At 54.4% G+C, this 19511-nt stretch overlaps 1 protein-coding gene across 2 annotated transcripts in view; it reads left to right on the top strand.

Moving 5' to 3' along the window:
• The window catches only part of LOC134536595 (gastrula zinc finger protein XlCGF57.1-like), a 256297-nt gene that overhangs the window by 191449 nt on the left and 45337 nt on the right, over positions 1-19511 (top strand). The gene's annotated exons all lie outside the window — the stretch shown is intronic.

Genomic DNA, 19511 nt, shown 5'->3' with positions numbered 1-19511 from the left:
AAAATTTTTAAATAAAACATGCCGAAATCCCTAATACACAGCACAATGCCTTGCCAAGTGCATGCGAGAAACATAGTCAGCTGGTGTAAAAATTAGAGGTTTAATGTAATGTTCCAGGGTTGCATGTACATTGTCAGCCTCCATCATCGTATGCCCTTTTTGCAAGTATAGCTGCTCAATTGTTATATTTTTATACCTTGCAGCATCAGACAGAGCGGTGGAAAGTACTTCATTTCGATTCTGACTACAGCAGCCATCGAAAATAAATACCATGGACTTAACTGTGCTGGGTTGACCAAGAATATAATCGATGAGACATGATGTGAACTCATTTGCTCCCACTCCTCCGTCAGCTTCATGCCACACGTAGAGTCTAACATGCTTACTTCCAAGTTCATACAAGGTGAAATTGTGAACTGTTAACTTCTGTTAATAATACATAGATGATGCTAGACTTATTGGACAAAGTAATTTACTTTGAAGGTCCATAGTTACAACCTTTTTGGATTCACTTGCACTTTCCTTTTGTGAATTTTTTTCATTAATTGCCATATCTTTCCTTAAAATGTGTGCATTGTAATCATCCTGTGAAAGATTTACTTGTTCATAACTTATGCAGGTATCACATTGATCCTTTCTGGGCTTGTGAATAGATATATTTTCTGCTTTTAAAGTGTCACAAAAAATTGTTCCAATAGCTGAACTTCAGTTGTTATCTTGACACCACTGAGTGTACACTATATGCATGTGCCGTTTAGAATGAAAAATTTGCTCAACATAGGTTTTTTTTTGTTGACTGTCTGCAATAATGGCTAAGAACATTCCGCAGTAGAGCTAGCTAAGCTATCACTTTCTGAACATCAGTGTTCTTTTTCTTCTGCCTGGATGTATTACTATTACTAGTATTGTTTCCACCATTGTTGCCATGGCCATTGCAATATGGAATGTTTGGCCCCAAAGGGCCGCTCCAGGGAGAGGAGGGAGCCTAGAGCGTAATCCCCGAGGGGCCGCCCCAGGGAGAGGAGGGAGCCTAGAACGTAATCCCCGAGGGGCCGCACCAGGGAGAGGAGGGAGCCTAGAGCGTAATCCCCGAGGGGCGGCGCCAGGGAGAGGAGGGAGCCTAGAGCGTAATCCCCGAGGGGCGGCGCCAGGGAGAGGAGGGAGCCTAGAGCGTAATCCCCGAGGGGCCGCCCCAGGGAGAGGAGGGAGCCTAGAGCGTAATCCCCGAGGGGCCGCCCCAGGGAGAGGAGGGAGCCTAGAACGTAATCCCCGAGGGGCCGCACCAGGGAGAGGAGGGAGCCTAGAGCGTAATCCCCGAGGGGCCGCACCAGGGAGAGGAGGGAGCCTAGAGCGTAATCCCCGAGGGGCGGCGCCAGGGAGAGGAGGGAGCCTAGAGCGTAATCCCCGAGGGGCCGCCCCAGGGAGAGGAGGGAGTCTAGAGCGTAATCCCCGAGGGGCCGCCCCAGGGAGAGGAGGGAGCCTAGAGCGTAATCCCCGAGGGGCCCCCCAGGGAGAGGAGGGAGCCTAGAGCGTAATCCCCGAGGGGCCGCCCCAGGGAGAGGAGGGAGCCTAGAGCGTAATCCCCGAGGGGCCGCCCCAGGGAGAGGAGGGAGCCTAGAGCGTAATCCCCGAGGGGCCGCCCCAGGGAGAGGAGGGAGCCTAGAGCGTAATCCCCGAGGGGCCGCTCCAGGGAGAGGAGGGAGCCTAGAGAGTAATCCCCGAGGGGCCGCCCCAGGGAGAGGAGGGAGCCTAGAGCGTAATCCCCGAGGGGCGGCGCCAGGGAGAGGAGGGAGCCTAGAGCGTAATCCCCGAGGGGCGGCGCCAGGGAGAGGAGGGAGCCTAGAGCGTAATCCCCGAGGGGCCGCTCCAGGGAGAGGAGGGAGCCTAGAGCGTAATCCCCGAGGGGCCGCCCCAGGGAGAGGAGGGAGCCTAGAGCGTAATCCCCGAGGGGCCGCCCCAGGGAGAGGAGGGAGCCTAGAGCGTAATCCCCGAGGGGCCGCTCCAGGGAGAGGAGGGAGCCTAGAGCGTAATCCCCGAGGGGCAGCGCCAGGGAGAGGAGGGAGCCTAGAGCGTAATCCTCGAGGGGCTGCCCCAGGGAGAGGAGGGAGCCTAGAGCGTAATCCCCGAGGGGCGGCGCCAGGGAGAGGAGGGAGCCTAGAACGTAATCCCCGAGGGGCAGCGCCAGGGAGAGGAGGGAGCCTAGAGCGTAATCCCCGAGGGGCAGCACCAGGGAGAAGAGGGAGCCTAGAGCGTAATCCCCGAGGGGCAGCGCCAGGGAGAGGAGGGAGCCTAGAGCGTAATCCCCGAGGGGCAGCGCCAGGGAGAGGAGGGAGCCTAGAGCGTAATCCTCGAGGGGCTGCCCCAGGGAGAGGAGGGAGCCTAGAGCGTAATCCCCGAGGGGCGGCGCCAGGGAGAGGAGGGAGCCTAGAACGTAATCCCCGAGGGGCCGCCCCAGGGAGAAGAGGGAGCCTAGAGCGTAATCCCCGAGGGGCCGCCCCAGGGAGAGGAGGGAGCCTAGAGCGTAATCCCCGAGGGGCCGCTACAGGGAGAGGAGGGAGCCTAGAGCGTAATCCCCGAGGGGCAGCGCCAGGGAGAGGAGGGAGCCTAGAGCGTAATCTTCGAGGGGCCGCCCCAGGGAGCGGAGGGAGCCTAGAGCGTAATCCCCGAGGGGCGGCGCAAGGGAGAGGAGGGAGCCTAGAACGTAATCCCCGAGGGGCCGCACCAGGGAGAGGAGGGAGCCTAGAGCGTAATCCCCGAGGTGCCGCTCCAGGGGGAGGAGGGAGCCTAGAGCGTAATCCCCGAGGGGCCGCCCCAGGGAGAGGAGGGAGCCTAGAGCGTAATCCCCGAGGGGCCGCCCCAGGGAGAGGAGGGAGCCTAGAGCGTAATCATCGAGGGGCCGCCCCAGGGAGAGGAGGGAGCCTAGAGCGTAATCCCCGAGGGGCTGCCCCAGGGAGAGGAGGGAGCCTAGAGCGTAATCCCCGAGGGGCCGCACCAGGGAGAGGAGGGAGCCTAGAGCGTAATCCCCGAGGGGCCGCCCCAGGGAGAGGAGGGAGCCTAGAGCGTAATCCCCGAGGGGCCCCCCAGGGAGAGGAGGGAGCCTAGAGCGTAATCCCCGAGGGGCGGCGCAAGGGAGAGGAGGGAGCCTAGAACGTAATCCCCGAGGGGCCGCACCAGGGAGAGGAGGGAGCCTAGAGCGTAATCCCCGAGGTGCCGCTCCAGGGGGAGGAGGGAGCCTAGAGCGTAATCCCCGAGGGGCCGCCCCAGGGAGAGGAGGGAGCCTAGAGCGTAATCCCCGAGGGGCCGCACCAGGGAGAGGAGGGAGCCTAGAGCGTAATCCCCGAGGGGCCGCCCCAGGGAGAGGAGGGAGCCTAGAGCGTAATCCCCGAGGGGCTGCCCCAGGGAGAGGAGGGAGCCTAGAGCGTAATCCCCGAGGGGCCGCCCCAGGGAGAGGAGGGAGCCTAGAGCGTAATCATCGAGGGGCCGCCCCAGGGAGAGGAGGGAGCCTAGAGCGTAATCCCCGAGGGGCTGCCCCAGGGAGAGGAGGGAGCCTAGAGCGTAATCCCCGAGGGGCCGCACCAGGGAGAGGAGGGAGCCTAGAGCGTAATCCCCGAGGGGCCGCCCCAGGGAGAGGAGGGAGCCTAGAGCGTAATCCCCGAGGGGCCGCACCAGGGAGAGGAGGGAGCCTAGAGCGTAATCCCCGAGGGGCTGCCCCAGGGAGAGGAGGGAGCCTAGAGCGTAATCCCCGAGGGGCCGCACCAGGGAGAGGAGGGAGCCTAGAGCGTAATCCCCGAGGGGCCGCCCCAGGGAGAGGAGGGAGCCTAGAGCGTAATCCCCGAGGGGCCCCCCAGGGAGAGGAGGGAGCCTAGAGCGTAATCCCCGAGGGGCGGCGCAAGGGAGAGGAGGGAGCCTAGAACGTAATCCCCGAGGGGCCGCACCAGGGAGAGGAGGGAGCCTAGAGCGTAATCCCCGAGGTGCCGCTCCAGGGGGAGGAGGGAGCCTAGAGCGTAATCCCCGAGGGGCCGCCCCAGGGAGAGGAGGGAGCCTAGAGCGTAATCCCCGAGGGGCCGCCCCAGGGAGAGGAGGGAGCCTAGAGCGTAATCATCGAGGGGCCGCCCCAGGGAGAGGAGGGAGCCTAGAGCGTAATCCCCGAGGGGCTGCCCCAGGGAGAGGAGGGAGCCTAGAGCGTAATCCCCGAGGGGCCGCCCCAGGGAGAGGAGGGAGCCTAGAGCGTAATCCCCGAGGGGCCGCCCCAGGGAGAGGAGGGAGCCTAGAGCGTAATCCCCGAGGGGCGGCGCCAGGGAGAGGAGGGAGCCTAGAGCGTAATCCCCGAGGGGCGGCGCCAGGGAGAGGAGGGAGCCTAGAACGTAATCCCCGAGGAGCCGCTCCAGGGAGAGGAGGGAGCCTAGAGCGTAATCCCCGAGGGGCCGCCCCAGGGAGAGGAGGGAGCCTAGAGCGTAATCCCCGATGGGCCGCCCCAGGGAGAGGAGGGAGCCTAGAGAGTAATCCCCGAGGGGCCGCCCCAGGGAGAGGAGGGAGCCTAGAGCGTAATCCCCGAGGGGCCGCTCCAGGGAGAGGAGGGAGCCTAGAGCGTAATCCCCGAGGGGCCGCCCCAGGGAGAGGAGGGAGCCTAGAGCGTAATCCCCGAGGGGCCGCGCCAGGGAGAGGAGGGAGCCTAGAGCGTAATCCCCGAGGGGCGGCGCCAGGGAGAGGAGGGAGCCTAGAGCGTAATCCCCGAGGTGCCGCTCCAGGGAGAGGAGGGAGCCTAGAGCGTAATCCCCGAGGGGCCGCCCCAGGGAGAGGAGGGAGCCTAGAGCGTAATCCCCGAGGGGCCGCTCCAGGGAGAGGAGGGAGCCTAGAGCGTAATCCCCGAGGGGCGGCGCCAGGGAGAGGAGGGAACCTAGAGCGTAATCCCCGAGGGGCCGCTCCAGCGAGGAGGAGGGAGCCTAGAGCGTAATCCCCGAGGGGCGGCGCCAGGGAGAGGAGGGAGCCTAGAGCGTAATCCCCGAGGGGCGGCGCCAGGGAGAGGAGGGAGCCTAGAGCGTAATCCCCGAGGGGCGGCGCCAGGGAGAGGAGGGAGCCTAGAGCGTAATCCCCGAGGGGCCGCTCCAGCGAGAGGAGGGAGCCTAGAGCGTAATCCCCGAGGGGCGGCGCCAGGGAGAGGAGGGAGCCTAGAGCGTAATCCCCGAGGGGCGGCGCCAGGGAGAGGAGGGAGCCTAGAGCGTAATCCCCGAGGGGCCGCGCCAGGGAGAGGAGGGAGCCTAGAGCGTAATCCCCGAGGGGCGGCGCCAGGGAGAGGAGGGAGCCTAGAGCGTAATCCCCGAGGGGCCGCTCCAGCGAGAGGAGGGAGCCTAGAGCGTAATCCCCGAGGGGCGGCGCCAGGGAGAGGAGGGAGCCTAGAGCGTAATCCCCGAGGGGCAGCGCCAGGGAGAGGAGGGAGCCTAGAGCGTAATCCCCGAGGGGCGGCGCCAGGGAGAGGAGGGAGCCTAGAGCGTAATCCCCGAGGGGCGGCGCCAGGGAGAGGAGGGAGCCTAGAGCGTAATCCCCGAGGGGCCACCCCAGGGAAAGGAGGGAGCCTAGAGCGTAATCCCCTAGGGGCCGCCCCAGGGAGAGGAGGGAGCCTAGAGCGTAATCCCCGAGGGGCCGCCCCAGGGAGAGGAGGGATTCTAGAGTGTAATCCCCGAGGGGCCGCCCCAGGGAGAGGAGGGAGCCTAGAGCGTAATCCCCGAGGGGCCGCCACAGGGAGAGGAGGGAGCCTAGAGCGTAATCCCCGAGGGGCGGCGCCAGGGAGAGGAGGGAGCCTAGAGCGTAATCCCCGAGGGGCCGCCCCAGGGAGAGGAGGGAGCTTAGAGCGTAATCCCCGAGGGGCGGCGCCAGGGAGAGGAGGGAGCCTAGAGCGTTATCCCCGAGGGGCCGCCCCAGGGAGAGGAGGGAGCCTAGAGCGTAATCCCCAAGGGGCCGCCCTGGGAGAGGAAGGAGCCTAGAGCGTAATCCCCGAGGGGCCGCCCCAGGGAGAGGAGGGAGCCTAGAGCGTAATCCCCGAGGGGCGGCGCCAGGGAGAGGAGGGAGCCTAGAGCGTAATCCCCGAGGGGCGGCGCCAGGGAGAGGAGGGAGCCTAGAGCGTAATCCCCGAGGGGCGGCGCCAGGGAGAGGAGGGAGCCTAGATCGTAATCTCCGAGGGGCCGCTCCAGGGAGAGGAGGGAGCCTAGAGCGTTATCCCCGAGGGGCCGCTCCAGGGAGAGGAGGGAGCCTAGAGCGTAATCCCCGAGGGGCCGCACCAGGGAGAGGAGGGAGCCTAGAGCGTAATCCCCGAGGGGCCGCCCCAGGGAGAGGAGGGAGCCTAGAGCGTAATCCCCGAGGGGCCGCGCCAGGGAGAGGAGGGAGCCTAGAGCGTAATCCCCGAGGGGCGGCGCCAGGGAGAGGAGGGAGCCTAGAGTGTAATCCCCGAGGTGCCGCCTCAGGGAGAGGAGGGAGCCTAGAGCGTAATCCCCGAGGGGCCGCGCCAGGGAGAGGAGGGAGCCTAGAGCGTAATCCCCGAGGGGCCGCCCCAGGGAGAGGAGGGAGCCTAGAGCGTAATCCCCGAGGGGCCGCGCCAGGGAGAGGAGGGAGCCTAGAGCGTAATCCCCGAGGGGCCGCCCCAGGGAGAGGAGGGAGCCTAGAGCGTAATCCCCGAGGGGCGGCGCCAGGGAGAGGAGGGAGCCTAGAGCGTAATCCCCGAGGTGCCGCTCCAGGGAGAGGAGGGAGCCTAGAGCGTAATCCCCGAGGGGCCGCTCCAGGGAGAGGAGGGAGCCTAGAGTGTAATCCCCGAGGGGCCGCCCCAGGGAGAGGAGGGAGCCTAGAGCGTAATCCCCGAGGGGCCGCGCCAGGGAGAGGAGGGAGCCTAGAGCGTAATCCCCGAGGGGCCGCCCCAGGGAGAGGAGGGAGCCTAGAGCGTAATCCCCGAGGGGCGGCGCCAGGGAGAGGAGGGAGCCTAGAGCGTAATCCCCGAGGAGCCGCTCCAGGGAGAGGAGGGAGCCTAGAGCGTAATCCCCGAGGGGCGGCGCCAGGGAGAGGAGGGAGCCTAGAGTGTAATTCCCGAGGTGCCGCTCCAGGGAGAGGAGGGAGCCTAGAGCGTAATCCCCGAGGGGCCGCCATAGGGAGAGGAGTCAGTCTAGAGCGTAATCCCCAGAGGGCCGCTCCAGGAAGGAAAGGCTGCTCCAGCGATGAGGGAAGGGGAGAGAGAGAGAGAGAGAAGGAAAATAAATAATAGTAAATGTAGAGCTCAGTTACCACTTGAAGTATTTACTACCCAGATTGCTCAAGGGTAAGAACTCTCTGTCTGGTCAAACATTGCTGGATGGTTTGTCCTGCAGCTTTACAAATTGGTTAGTGAGAAACCATTATAATACACTTATATACATATCACAGCACACTGCATATTATTAATTAAATATTTACAATCTTTATATATTACATATGACAGATAATTAGTGCCAGAGATCCATTGTGGCAAAGGTACAATAATTATTTAGTCGGTTCATAAATCGGTTGTCGCCATCTATGGGCGCTTGCTGCACTAATGTTCCATAGAGGTGCCAGGTAGAAGATATGTATAATGTCTTTTAGACGGGGGTCTGTTCCTAAAGGGGGCGGGTTTACTGGCCGATGTCAGAATAAGGGATAAGACACCACATTTACTATCTAACCAGCCTTTCGCCAGCACCGATTGAGAGCATACGCATCAGCACCCTGGGGACCTCACCGCTTGTATTCACGGTTAAGTAGCTCTGTTCAACTTTTGATAATCTTAAATATTTTTGTACATTAGTCCTCGGGGCTTCTCTCGGTCGGGAGGACTGTGTAATTAATTGTATAGTGACCACAATGGGTCTTTTACTGCTACTTAGTACGGAAGCATAGTGTGACCATGTGGTCGGGTCTCACCTCATTTAAACCGATTGGTGCCGCGGGTGTTTTATAACATAATTGAAGACATAGAGGAGACAGTAATTTAATAAAAAAGAGAGTATGAATTTATTTGGATATGTTTATTGTAAACATGTGATAACATCCTGAGTGTGACGGCATGTGGGATGCCTTAAGAGCCCACTGTGTAGGTGCAAAGCATGCCCAATGCTGAGAGCGGGCTAGGAGCAGTACTAGAAGTGGCTTTAGGGGAAATTAAAATCACGTCTCACATGGGCGACGTCACAGCCCTGACAAAAGCCTCTCCCGGATCCATGACCTCGTACGGTGGCACCCTTAAAATAATCTGAGGACATTCACTAAGGCGAACCCCTGCTTAATATAAAGGCAATTAGGCCCTGGGCCATGTCAATGTTTAGTCTAATAATGTAGTGTTTTAGTTTTTTGTGTATCTTTACCTGTGATTATTTGTTTTTTGGATCTTCCATCATTTCTGCAAGGATGTAGCTTGAAGTTATCACTCCCCATTATCAAGTAGTAAGTGGGACTCTACAGCCTGATTTTGAACTCCCCATAAATTTTCAGAACATCCTTGATTGCATCCTTGTTCTATTAAAGATTCTATTTTAATTTTTATTACTGCTCAATTTCTCTCAGTTTGGGGGCCCAGATGTCTACTACCAACCCTCTCTTTTGGCTCCAGTCTTTCCAGAGAAATGCCAACTCCCAGAAGTTCGCGTGCTTCAGTAACAGCCGGTGAAACACGTTAATTCGGCATCCCCGAACAACTCCTTCTTCACTACAGGCGCAAGGCACATTAGTTAAATAGGGATGTAAGCCTGCTCCATGTTGCCTTTTTAACAAGTCAATTCCAATGCTAGAAGAAATAATATCAGACCTAAGAACTCTTAAACATTAACTGTACGACATATTATTGGCTACAATATTCGAAGTTCATCGTAGCTGAACTCAATTCATTTTATGTAATTTGGCCAACATATTCTCATTCGCCTTGTTAAACTTATTAATCTTGTTGTCATCCTGGTAGCCTTCCCTCGTGGTTCGACGCCCGGCTGCTCAGTTGTCCTGGGTAGAGTGGGGTTCGGCCAGTGTGGCCAAGGAGGGTCAAGCTCAGACATATAATTATCCACCACCAGTCTGTGACTAACACCCGGTTTATTATCACAGGACCCTTTACATATGGCTTCAATGATAAAAATAACTATGTACAATAAAATAATATTAATAAAGAATATTTACAGTATTTGTCCCAGTGTAAAAACAATGTCTATCCTTTCCAAAGAAAGTTCATCTTCCGCTGTTCATCCCCCTGGCGCGCGTTTATCCCCCGCCCCTTTGCACTAGTCACACCGCACTACACTGTTCGGCGCACTCGCGACACAGAGTAGGAGAAGATGTTGGCGTGGCATAACAGGCTGTGAGAGCTGGGTAGAGACTTGGGTCGACGTCAATCTTTAAATGTGTTCTCTGTCTCCTTACCAAAGCAAATTCCTGTATAGGAAAGTATATTAAAGGTGTCTCGGCAGTTGACCTATGGTGATTACTAACCTACGGGTTTGTTACAACCAGACATGCCATCCTCAAATTTCATTAGTTTCTTAGACGTTTATAATTATTGTTCATAAACCACGAACACACACTTACACCTAGTTTGGGTACGTTCGGGACTTTTCGGCTCCGTCTTTGTTCAGTATGCATATTTACTTCAATTATGATAAAACATTGTGGGTGAGTCCAGTCTGTTGAAACACGTGCAATTGGATATAAATAGAAAGATACATAATAAATTATTGAATTAATAAGAAAAGTAACTGCCTGGCCCAATGTCTACGGGGATCATGGCACATTTTTCGAACACTCTCGTACTGCGGCGATAAAAATGCTGGAAGGAATAATCAAGTGTCTGGAAATGAGCAGACTTTACCAGGCGGAGAACCCGGTCGACGTCAGTATGTAATCAGATTTTACAAAATTTAGAAAGAAAACATTCAGAGTAAATATACATTCATAAAATATATAGGTAAGTGCTGATATAACTGTTTCAATATTATAATATGACGCTGTCCCCTCTGCCTGTTTGGAATTAATGAATTTAAATTGGAGAAATTTAGAATGTTACTTGAGGGTGGGGTTCTTTGCCTCGTGGCTGCAGGCAACACGCGTCGACTAAAGGACTTTCCAGGATGTTTAGGCCACCCAGGATGCCGTAACTATTGAAAGAACACATTAATATAACTGGATTTATTAGCACGTCACACGGTAGGTACATTATGTACTCTGGTACAGTACGTCGTCACGTAACTGGCCGTATCATCGTCTACCTCCTCATCTCCGTACACACAGCCCTCGAATGGTGGTACTGATTCGCGGCTTACGGAATTCCCTGGAAATACCCCACCGAGGGTTGCAGGCTATCCGGAGACCAGCAGTAGTGGCAATGAAGGCACGTGGCGCATCTGGAGGCTGCGGGTAATGATACGCCGGACGGCAACACAAAGGAATAATACAACTAATTAATTACAAATGATCTAGGTGGAACACTGGAATAACAAGCTATACGTGGCTGATCGCTGAAACTAGGGCTAATATTAATAGCGTGGGATAAAGTCTAGCATGAAAACTCCCGTAGGGCGGGATGGATCAGATGCAAGATTACAGTTCAGGTTAGATTATATAATTACCAAGAGACCGTCCTCGCAGTGGCGTGGAGGCCACAAATGCTGGGTGCGGGCACGGTGGTAGTGGGGCACGGATAACTCGCATGCGACCGCTGCACATCTTCGGAACTGATGCGTTATTAAGACTCACTTATGCATTTAGCTCTATGCCGCCCCACGTGGGCAAAGTTCAAAACTCCTGCTGGAGATCTTTCGGCATTAAGCGCGGCCACATCGGTGTGTCGCCCTTACCAATATTAATTACGTATTTTATGGAAACTGCTCATGACTGAGCTACTCACAATTATTAATATACCGCGCGAAACTTCGCACAGTTGATTTAGGGCCGGCCGTGGAGCGGATGAAAACGGATTTAGATTTTTACCAATGGAAGCTACATGCTCGTTTTGGTGCGTAAAGTGAAGGCTCCACGTGCGCGGAGCTGCCGGCCCTGAGGAGTGCCTGACTGCGACTGGCGACTCTCCCTGGAAAAACGGCCAGGGAGGGCTCGATTTCCCGCGGAAAGTTACGGAGCGCGGGAAGATGGTGATGACATATTTTGTGACACAAGAGCATTTACATCAACATGAATAAATTATTTAAGAATCATATAGGCAAAAAAAGTTTTAGTTAATTCTCTTAATTATAATTGCATGTGCACTAAGTTCAGATTGCGCATTGCCACACCAGGCCGGGCTCTCTCACAACACAGCCGGCTGTGACTAGCATCACGCCGTTCGATGAACTGCTCTCCCTATTATACACTTCCTGGCACGCGCGGATGTGTTCATTACACTTGTCCAAATTCAGGTGTTGAAGTCACATAACGGCCTGTGCTCTCTGAGGGAGCACAGATGGCGGCGTCAAATGCCCCTCCCCCCACAACGAGGTTGTTCTGTGCCCCAACACCTTCACACACACTCTTAAGAATACGCTGGCACACTGACCTGGTACACCCGGGGTGGCTGTCCATGGGGCGGCGTCGGGTACCTGTGGGTCACTGTCAATGGCGGCCGAGGTGGGCGGCAGTGGTTTCGAGGCGCCCTCAGCGGCAGGCGGCGGCGCGCCCAAGGTGGCATGCGTGATGAGCGGCGGTGGCGTGGCGCCTTCAGTGGCAGGTGGCAGCACGCCCAAGGTGGCGCGCATGGCGGGCGGCGGCATGGCGCCTTCAGCGGTGTGTGGCAGGCAGTAGTGGCGCACCCTCAGCTGCGAGTGGTGGTATGGTGCCTTCAGCGATGCGCATAACGTGCATAGGTGGCGCGTCCGCAGTTGCGTGCATGGCGGCGGCACGTCCTCGGTGATTTGCGCGGCGGGCTGAAGCGGCACGCCCTTGGTTACGTGCTCAGTGGGCGGAAGTGGCACGCCCTTGGTTACGTGCGCAGTGGGCGGAAGTGGCACGCCCTTGGTGATGTGCGCGGCGGGCGGTAGTTGCACACCCTCGGTGACATGTAGTAGGTGGTATTAGGTCGATTGTGGATGCCTGGGCAGGTGGCATATCCCCTAGATAGTGCCGCAAAATCGTAGTTTAACACCGCTGCCCCGCGCCATCCGCTTTCTAACCGACCACGGGCGACGCCATCTGAATATTTCCTTCGGGTGATTTTCTGTCGTCGCCTCAGTGGACGTTTTATCCACTGGCAGATGTGGCAGCACGGCCGGTTTGCACCGCATCAACTCCCCGTTAGCCTTCATGGCAGTTGGGGGCCTTGGGGTTGACGGTGTCGTATCTGGCAAGTCTGTCTCGGTGCCTTGTGTCTTGTGGTCGGCAACCTGGTGGTCTGCCGTACTAGGTTGCGATGTGGCTGTTTTGAGACACCCGGCCACACCAGTCGCTCTTCAGTGGCTGGGGGCGTCGTCGTCGGTGGTGTGTTGGATCCGCAGTGGCGCTGCGTGTGATCGGTGACCTGGCTGCCTGCCATGCTGCATCTCCCTATGACTGTCTCAGTATGCACGACTGCGCCAGTCGCTCTCTCAGTTGCTGGGGGCGGTGGCGTCGGTGGTACCGGACGTGGCGTGTGGGATCCGCAGTGGCGCTGCGTGTGACCTGCGACCTCCTCATAACTGTCTCTGTTGGCTCGATTGCCACCTGTGCGGCAACAGGGGGCTGCATCGGAGGCGGCGTATCTGAGTCGGCCTGATGTGTCCACCCAGTCCCTGCGTGCCAATTGTACCACAGGGGCTAGATGGGCGTGGCTTCCTCCGTCTGTGGTGATGTCCGTCCGCTTGGCATTTCCACCCCATATGGCGGGGGTGGTGTCGGAGGTGGCGTCGGCAGTACTGTTGGCGGTGTAGGTGGCGTGTCGGTGGAGCGTGTCAGCTCCGTCCAGTTCACATATCTGCTCCATTTGCTGTGCAGCTCTGTTGTTGTTGTTCTCTGTTGGCTCGATTGGCACCTGCACAGCAACTGGGGGCGGCGTCGGAGGCGGCGTGTTTTCGTTGGCATGATGTGTCCATGGTCCCAGCTTGCCAATTGTACCACAGGGGATGGACAGGCATAGCTTCCTCCGTCTGCGGTGATGTCTTTCCGCCTGGCATGTCCACCCCATATGGTGGGGGCGGCGTTGCGCCGATGGTGGCATACGACTGGCTGCCAGTGGTTGGCGGTGGCAGCATCTGTGTCCGTGGTGGTGCGCCGGTCCAAGACTGCATCACTAACTCGTTAGTGATTGGATGCCATATTCCGTCAGCAGCTTCCTCATCTACTGGGGGCGGCGACGGATTCGGGGGTGGCGACAAGTTGTGGACGGGCGTCTCGGTTGTTCGTGACGCGGGAGGCGTCATGGCTGTGACAGCGTGGTGGTGGTGGTTGGCTGCGTGTAACAGCCGATGTGGGCTGTGTTAGCTGCAGTCGTATCGACGTCCGTATTACTTCCGGTCCGTATTACTTCCCTCGGTGTACGCTGCAGTGTCGTCATCCTCCCACTCATACTGTTCTTCGTACTCCCAGTTGTACCCTGGACATGGGTAGCCCTCGCTTGCCAATGCCTCATAAGCCTCCTGGAAGTCGTTCATCTTAAGTGACTTGTGGTGACATATGATGCAGTTGCTCCACTGTGCTTGGCTCGCGGCTGTCCGACCCGAGCGGCGGGTGGGGGCATCGATGGCAGGGTGCGAGCAGGTAGGGAGGGTCGCCTCCCCTCACCTACAGAGTTGATTGCCATGCACACTCGCTTCCTGCCTCGCGGAATCCCATGGTGGCGTGGCTGCGTGACGTACCTCTGCTGTTGTCAGCTGATGCGGAGGGTGGTAAGCAGAGGGGGTTTAGCTGGTCCCGGCCCAGTATATCTCGCTTGCGCGGCGCCGCTCCGTTGTGCGGTGTTGTCAAGTTGCGCACTTTTACGCCAGATCCTACGCGAGTTCTTTGTCCGCTAATGAGGCTTTTGTTTTCCGTGAGAAGTAGTCCATTGAAAGTATGGCCCCACAAGTTGGGCGACAATTTGACATCGTCCCCGCTGCCTGTTTGGAATTAATGAATTTAAATTGGAGAAATTTATAATGTTACTTGAGGGCGTGGTTCTTTGCCTCGTGGCTACAGGCAGGGACGTGTTGACAAAGAAATCCCTGGGCTGTTTAGGCCACCCAGGATGCCGTACCGATTTAAAGAACACATTAATATAACTGGATTTATTAGCACGTCACACGGTACATTACTTACTCTGGTACAGTACGTCATCACGTAACTGGCCGTATCATCGTCTATCTTCTTATCTCCGCACACACAGCCTTCGAATGGCGGTAGTAATTCACGGCTTACGGAATTACCTGGAAATACCCCACCGAGGGTTGCAGGCTATCCGGAGTCTAGCAGTAGTGGCAATGAAGGCACATGGCGCATCTGGAGGCTGCGGGTAATGATACGCCAGACGGCAACACAAAGGAATAATACAACTAATTAATTACAAATGATCTAGGTGGAACATTGGAATAACATACTATATGTAGCTGATCACTGAAACTAAGGCTAGTATTAATACCGTGTGATAAAGTCTAGCATGAAAACTCCCGTAGGTCAGGATGGATCAGATGCAAGATTACAGTTCAGGTTAGATTATATAATTACCAAGAGACCGTCCTCGCAGTGGCGTGGAGGCCACAAATGCTGGGCGCGGGCACGGCGGTACCGGGGCTCGGAAAACTCGCAAGTGCTCGCTGCACATCTCAGGAACTGATGCATTGTTAAGTCTCACGTGTTTAGCTCTATGCCGCCCCGCGTGGGTTAAATTCAAAACTCCTGGTGGAGATCTTTCGGCATGAAGCGCGGGCACATCGGTGTTTCGCCCTTACTAATATCAATTACGTATTATACGGAAACTGCTCATGACTGAGCCACTCACAATTATTAATAAACCGCGCGACACTCGCACAGTCGATTTAGGGCCGGCCGTGGAGCGGATGAATGCGGATTTAAATTTTTACCAATGGAAGCTACATGCTGGTTTTGGCGCGAAAAGTGAAGGATCCATGTGCAAGGAGCTGCCGCCCCTGAGAATTGCCTGACTGCGAGTGGCGACTCTCCCTGGAAACACAACCAGGGAGGGCTCGATTCCCTGCGGCAAGTTACGGAGCGCGGGAAGATGTGACACAAGAGCATTTACATCAACATGAATAAATTATTTAAGAATATTATAAGCATACAAATTTTTAGTTAATTCTCTTAATTATAATTGCATGTGCACTATGTTCAGATTGCACATTGCCACACCCGGCTGGGCGCTCGCACAACACAGCCGGCCGTGACTAGCGTCATGCCGTTCCTTGCACTGCTCTCCCTACTCTACAATTTCTGGCATGCGCGGGCGTGTTCGTTATACTTGTCCTAATTCAGGTGTTGAGGACACATAACGGCCTGTGCTGTCTGAGGTAGCACCGGCGGTGGTGTCAAATAATATGATTATAACATAATTGTAGGTGTTTAGAAGGGGGTGAAGACTACCATAATTGGAAAATTCCCTCTGGCTTATTCAAAAAAGGCGAAAAAGTACCATGATGAAAAAATTCTTCCTGTTTTCTTCAAAAAAGGCGGAAAAGTACCATAATGGTGACGCCACCCGTCGGTGCTCCCTCTGTTCGCGCAGGCCGTTATGTGTCCTCAACACCCGATTAGGACGAGTACAACGAACATGCCCACGCATGTCAAGAAAGGTGAGATTAGGGCAGTGCGCCGAACGGCGTGACACTAGTTATGGCCAGCTGTGTTTTGGGACGCTTCTGGCCAGGTGTGGTACTGCGCCATCAAAACATAGTGCACATGTAATTGTAATTCAGAGAATAATTAAAACTTTTTATTTCCTTAAAAACTCTTACTAATTAATTCATGTTGATCCAGGTGCTTTTGTGCTACATTTTTCTCTTCAAGATACTGTGTACGCATCTTCTTGTATACTGATTCACATAGTGAAGTATCTCCATTGAATTTTTCCCACGAATCATATAAAGATGCTACCGGTCTTATTCTGAGAACCAAACATATTATGCATAGTGTATGCCAGACTGGTAGTTAATTCCAGCTTATGTTGTTATCGAGCCACGTGGGAGTACAGAAAATGTGCATGCAGACAAACTTGCTAAAGTGACTACAGTTTCTGGTGAATCTGTTGGAAATTTAAGTCTGGTTACTCTTCTTAATATTCTTTAGATGGAAATTCGACAGCAGTGGAAAAAGTATTGGGATGCTTCTAAGACAGACCAGTCATACCGACTGATTATACCATGTGCCACCAATTATGATTTTTTGGCACAATTTTAAATTTTAATTTTGAACTATCATCTAACAGTAATTATATACCTAAAAATTAAACTTTTTCGTCTCACTGTACACTCCCACTTAATCTTTGTTCTGCTGTTTCCCCGAGTCATTCCCAGCCCAATATCTGATATTTTACCGACCCTTTGCGAGGCCAACGTCCAATCTCATTTTCTTCCCTCCTTGGTGTACACCTGGCTCCTGAAACTCTCCCTGTCATCGTGACCAGGAGTGATTTTGAGCAGCTTGTTTCTCAGAGCCCGCCTGAGGTGAGCACTTTCAGTCAGGCTACCGAGTTCCAGGCTCAGTAGAGCTCGTTTCCCACACTCCCTGCAAATTTACACTGCCCCCCTTTAGACTTTTACTCGAAGGCACTTCAGTGCAATGACCAGTGCTTAACCCCGGCGAACAAGATCTTTCTCAAGGCTGGCCACTGATCTTCGAATGTACAGCCCCTGACATCTAGTGGCGGAGTTGTCACTTACTTCCCCTGAGTGTTAGATTTCTTAATAAATGCCACTGCGCCCTAGCGACCCACACAGCAACAAGGTAGAAGGGAGCTTCACCAGTCTTCTCCATAAGCCCCGTTGCTTTTGGAGTAATCTTGTTTCAAATGCAAGAGTCGACTTTGTATTTTTTTCGGCCAATGCAATGTAAAGCTCTCGAAATCTGTATTTCTCGACCCCTCCCTAGGGATCGGCGGAACCTTTCGGCCTTGAAGCCAAAGTATCCCATTCTTCTTTCAAGGCGAAGCGCTGGATTTAATTAAGTGCCACAGGTGCCATACCAAGGAATTCTTCGCGCGAATTCCGACTGACTGCATCGTTCTCGGCTGTTTCCTTCTTGAGTGGTAAGAGCTCAGCGAGATCCGCCTCTACTACTTAAATTATGATGTAGTCGCCTCATCAAGGGATCCTTTCCTAAATCAATCCGAAATCTGTTCGTAGTTTGTTAATTTTTTTTATTATGAGTGATTCTGCATCCACCACACTAGTTTCGCTGCGAGTTTCATGGGCACCTCAGAGAGACACCTCCGATTTCAAGGAGCAACAACATGTTTTGGTTAGTTATCAATACTCACTCTCTTTCCCGATAATTCCCTTTTTTGTGGGCATTTATGCCTTTTTAATGGCTGGCTGTGAAGCAGGTCTAATTCGTTTGAATTTGGCTTGTTCGCAGACAGGGCCCAAGAACTGGTGCCGAGATTGCGACCAAATGTCCTTCCTGGGTCTTGGTATCCTAAGGCTACTAAGACACTACTGCCATCATCCAGCCTCTGTAGAAGGCCCGGGAAGTACCTGAAACTCCCCACTGGGCTGTGAGGCCACTCGGCCGTGTGGAGGATGGAATGGTGCGGAATAATCATAGACAACACAGTTTATATTAAAATAACTTTTAATCCACGGACTTCTTCGGTAGTACGCATGGGTACGCTGTACTCCCTACACATACACTACGTGGTGGCAGAACCGCTACAAAAACTATGATAATGCGCTATGCCGCATCTGAGCCGTTGTACAAATACTCTAACACATGCTGATTACAAAACAAAACACGACACTAACAAAACACTGTGAATTTTCCGCGGAAGTCTCGTGGGGATGTGATTACTTGTTCGCCGGAGATGACCAGCGTCGAAAGTTAACTGTCTTAGGAGGGCTCAATGAGCGTGATCCTAAATTCTATTCTACACTTACATGAGGTTGTAGCTGCCAGGCGTATGCACGTCGATCTCAACGAAAACGAGTTGGCTGGAGTCGTCCAGTGCCGTAAATTGCGTGATCCGCGAAATACACGCCGAGTCTACGTGAGCAGCGATGAATTAAAAAGGTTTGGTTATTAAATCAAGTGCGGAGTAAACGATCGTTGGAACAAAATTGAAGGCTGCTCGCGGACACACGTCTTGACCCAGCGCAGAGTGGTTAGAAACTGCCGAACATGGCCGCCTCGCATGAGAGGGAAATTTTCACCTTCTTTGTGAGTTCGAGCCATAAACTTATATCAACTTAATTTGCTCTATTATAAGCTAAAAACACGTTCCAGGTGCTCAATTAAAGGGTAGCACCTGGTAATTGGGGGCTTAAGGCTTAACAACTGTTTTATAGTAGGTATTTAATTATTTGAATTGTGGCATCAAGTTGGCGACTGTAGATTTATTAACATATTGTCTCACTGTGAACTGTTCTAGTTGGATTTCTCCTAATCTGAGTGGATCATTGTCACGTGCACTTTAATTATGGCCAGTGGCCGCGGTGAATGGTAATGAGGTTCGTTGTTTACTCCGTGCGTGCAGTGCTCGCACGGAGTAGCTACGACGCACTTGTTTAATGCCAGTGAATTAATAATTGTGTCCTAATGTCTTGTTCCTTAAATGTTTTATGGGGTCGAGGCCCCGGGGTTTCGTGCCCTGAAGTTTATTTGAGTATAGTGGGGTCACGCCCGAGGCGCTCGCCTGACTCTGACGCCGTCCCCGCTACCTCTGACTATTTAGACGGGATTTTTGTTCGGGTTCGTGATCTCAGGGAAGGTTCGGTCTTGTGGCTAGAGGTAGGGGTCAACGCAGTAGGGCCCCCCGAGCTGTTATGGCCACTCGGGACGCCTGAAGAATAACACAAAGTTTAGTTGGAGAATTTAATACAGCACAGCCCAATACATGGTGCTGCCCGTTCTGGCCGTAACGGTTTGCCCGACGCGACTAGTCACACGCGCAGCTCACTTCCTCAGTGGCGGCTCACGATTTAATGCGCGTGAGGGGCGGACTTGTACACGTGATGCGATAGTTACAAAAATACACTCTGACATGGCACACAATATCTTGACGAACAATACACTACACTATTACCTAGCTCTTAATAAACTGGGCTAGCAGCACATAGGCCCGTGTCTCCGGCGACTCTACGTGATGTCTAGGTGTGTCCCAGGGACTGACTCGTTATTATGTTTGAAGGCACGCGTCGCCTGCTGGCTGCCCCGTGCGGGCCAAAACTATGTAGCCGGTAGGCTAGGTTAGGGCGTGAAGCGCCGACGTAAATTCACAAAAACTCCCCACAGTACTTACGTATGACGTAGAACACTCATCTCGGAGCACTGATTTAATTAAGTTAAGTACCTCATGGTAAATTTAGGCCGACCGCGGAACTGTACGTGAAAGGTTGAAAAGATATTACACTATTGAAAACTACATGTCG

Source organism: Bacillus rossius, chromosome 11, assembly GCF_032445375.1.
Source record: "Bacillus rossius redtenbacheri isolate Brsri chromosome 11, Brsri_v3, whole genome shotgun sequence".
Classification (NCBI taxonomy): Eukaryota; Metazoa; Arthropoda; class Insecta; order Phasmatodea; family Bacillidae; genus Bacillus; species Bacillus rossius.
This window is presented reverse-complemented; position numbering and strand designations above follow the sequence as displayed.